Raw genomic sequence first — 3,999 nt, 5'->3', positions numbered from 1 at the left:
ATTGGAGGGAGAGATGAACCATGAGAGACTATGGACTCTGAGAAACAAACAGGGTTTTAGAGGGGAGGGGGGAAGGGGGATTGGTTAGCCCGGTGATGGGTATTAAGGAGGGCACATACTGCATGGAGCACTGGGTGTTATACGAAAACAATGAATCATGGATCACCACATCAAAAACCAATGATGTATATTGTATGGTGACTAACATAACATAATAAAATTTAAAAGATAAAATAATAATAATAATAAAGAATTAATGAACCTAAATTGGCCAAAACTCATGCTAATGGCAGCTCTGAACTATGGGACCCAGGAAACTGACCTCTACTCTTCTATGTTACCCATTTACCCATTTTCCACATCCTGTAGTCAGCAAGAATGAGTCCTCCTGCCTCCTAGAGATTCCCTGCTTCTAGGTGTTGCTAAGGTATATTACAGCATGTCAGTTATTTTAAGCATATAAATAATTTTCAGGAATTCAGTTGTTAATAATATAGGCAAAATAAGATGCAGTCTTATAAGAAATACAAAAATAGCATGGAATTTTGACCCAGAATAGCCAAAGTACATTGATTTACATAATCTTTTCCAAAACTCTTCCTTCACACTCCTTTGAAAGGACATCTAGTCTTACATAGATACAGACAATAGAGAAAGATGTAGATATCTACATATATTACACACTTGGATGTCAGCTGTTACTCTCTGCTCTGTAATAGCAAGCTTTTATGCTATATGTGGGTCAGAATCAGATTTGCTGGGTCTAACTGACAGCTCTAGACCTAGAGACAGTGGAAAATAATAGTACTATTGGGTAGCTGGAATGTGGAATATGGAGAAATTCATCAAACTCTGACTCAAATGCCCTTTCCAAGCAAAATAAACAAGTATAATTATTTTGTCCACAGGTCCAGAAGTACATAACAGACAGGTCAGTAATTGATTCCCTTACTCAGATGATCTGGTGGTTCTAATGCATTTGGCCTGCCATGCACATAACCTCTTCTTGTGGACTAGTGCTTGTGGAAATTCCCCCTGAAACAGTGATGGATATCTACGGATCTGTTTTTTACCTTCAATAGTATAAATGAGATGGATAATATGATCTTAGCATTCTGCCAAAGTCAGAGAGATTCATTATGATGATGGGATAAAGAATGGAATTAGAATAGAAGAGTACCACTGACTGAGACACTTTATTCTTGTGTTTCTGGAGACCCAAGGACATTATGTCCATCTCCAACATTACAGTCTTCATGCCTTCTGTATTGACACTAATAGGGCCCTCTATCCTCGCACAAATAGGTCAGGACAATTAATACAGTCTTGAACAGGAAATTGCCTGAAACGGAAAAATACATTTTGTAAAGGGTCATTTTAATGAGTCCTAGAAACTTCAAAGTGATCCTTCCAAGAGATTGCATCAGTTACAACAATGACTAATAACACTTAAGTGTCTGAATCCTCAAACACTGGTTATGATTGAGAATTTTAAGCTTTGACAGTCTGATTGGTGAATTATGATTACTTTATAATTAGCATTAAAAAAGAGTACAATAACTCTGCTGCTTTTTCCACTTGTATGTCATTTCCTTGAAGTACTTTATTGCTTCTTTTGACCATTTTCTGATTTGAGTTCATTTTTCCTTTGTGTGTTTAAAATCTGATAAATAAATATTGAGTTCAAGTTTTCAAGGGTTTTATTCCTCAAGATTTCATGATAGAGCTTCCAATAGGCCATGGGCTTTTCCTAGGAGTAGTGATTGCAGATTAAGAAAGAGGTCTGAATGTTAGTGAGTGTTGACCCATTGGGTGCAGGAGCTAACTATTCTCACTCTTGGTGTTGGCTTTCAGGTGAGGAACAAAAATACACTGATCCTCTGTTAGGAAAACCCAAGTTTGGATGTCTGTGGCTGGAAAGGCCAATGTTCAAGAGAAGAGTGTTGATTGGAAAGGAATATGAGAGTTATTCAGGAGGCTAGCCACCTGGGTAGAAGGCAACTTCTTGTCCAAAGGCCACCTCTGAGGTTTCTGCCTGGCCCAGGAAATTTTTTTTTTAAAGATTTATTTATTTATTATTTGAGAGAGAGAGAGAGAGTGCATGGGGGGGGGGCAAGGATCAGGGGCAGAGGGAGAGAGAGAGGTGAGCAGGGAGCCAGATGCAGGGCTTGATCCCAGTACCCTGATATCCTGACCTGAGCTGACGGCAGACACTTAACCAACTGGGCCACCCAGGCACCTTGGCCCAGGGATTTTTAAATGGGTTCAAGGCACTAAATCAATAAAGGGAGTACTGTGGTCTGTAACATTTCTTGCTTATGTACAGACTCCATGCTGCCAGCTATAGAAGTTATCCCAGTGTTCACTCGTTGTGCAGGTGGCGGGGCATGGGCTGGTTCCTTAATGCCTGGGAATTGTGCAAGGGGGCTTGGTCTCTGTTTTGTAACATGCATGAATTCTCTGTTCTTTCAAGGAAAGAATGCATGATATATAGATATACAAAGAAAGGTTAGTTAATGAATCATGTGGGCAAAGAGCATTTGCTAATGTTTAAAGACTAGTAAAACCACAAGGAGATGCCATCTTACATCAGTTAGAATGGCAAAAAGTAATGAGGCAAGAAACAACATATGTTGGCAAGGATGTGGAGAAACGGAACCCTCTTACACTGTTGGTAAGAATGCAAGCTGGTACAGCCCCTCTGGAAAACAGTATGGAAGTTCCTCAAGACATTAAAAATAGAGCTACCCTGGGGTGCCTGGGTGGCTCACTCATTAAGCGTATGCTTTTGGCTCAGGTCATGATCCTGGGGTCCAGGGATTGAGCCCCGCATCGGGTTCCCTGCTCAATGGGAAGCCTGCTTCTCCCACTCCCCCTGATAGTGTTCCCTCTCTCGCTGTCTCTCTCTCTCTGTCAAATAAATAAATAAAATCTTTAAAAAAAAAAAAATAGAGCTACCCTATGACCCAGCAATTGCACTACTAGGTATTTACCCCAAAGATACAGATGTAATGAAAAGAAGGGGCATGGGCACTCCAGTATTCATAGCAGCAATGTCCACAATAACCAAACTGTGGAAGGAGCTGAGATGTCCTTCAACAGATAAAGAATAAATGGATAAAGAAGATGTAGTTCATATATACAATGGAATATTGCTCAGTCATCAGAAAGGATGAATACCCACCATTTGCATCAACATGGATGAAACTGGATGAAATTAGGCTCAGTGAAATAAGTCAAACAGAGAACTATAATTATCATATGGTTTCTCTCATATGTGGAACATGGAGGACCATAGGTGAATGGAGGGAAAACTGAATGGAAAGAAATTAGAGAGGGAGACAAACCATGAGAGACTCTGGACTCTGAGAAACAAGCTGAGGGTTACAGAAGTGATGGGGATGGGGGAATGGGGTAACCAGGTGATGGGTATTAAGGAGGGCACATGTGGTGATGAGCACTGGGTGTTATATGCAACTAATCAATTGTTGAACACTACATGAAAAACTAATGATGTATTATATGTTGGCTAATTGAACATAATAATGATAATAAAATAAATAAAAATAAAGACTACTAGGTTAGCCAGAGGGGCTGAGGTGGCTTCACCTTCTGTATTTCTGCAGGCCCTTATCTAAATGACTAATCTGGAAAGCATAGCTTGCAATATTTGACCTCTCTCCATCCTTATTCTTCTTACATAAAACTGCCCATGGCACACTTTAGTGTATACCAGATACTGGTTTTTAGTATATTCAAAAAATAGTGTGACTGACACTGCTCTCTCTCATTACCAGCTACTTGTCACTCATCCTATGCCCAGTTTATGGAAAGCACACATCTCCTTTTGTCTCTTTGGATTCGACAGGTCTGGACATTTCAAGGAATAGATCATACAATACATGGCATTTTATACCTGGCTACTTTCACATAGCATAAAGCGTTCAAGGTTCACCTATGTCATAGCATAAACAGAACTTATTTTATTTTATTTTATTT

This window comes from Phoca vitulina, unplaced genomic scaffold (assembly GCF_004348235.1).
Source record: "Phoca vitulina isolate PV1807 unplaced genomic scaffold, GSC_HSeal_1.0 scaffold330, whole genome shotgun sequence".
Taxonomy (NCBI): Eukaryota; Metazoa; Chordata; class Mammalia; order Carnivora; family Phocidae; genus Phoca; species Phoca vitulina.
The sequence above is the reverse complement of the archived record's forward strand: the minus strand, read 5'-3'. Positions refer to the sequence as shown.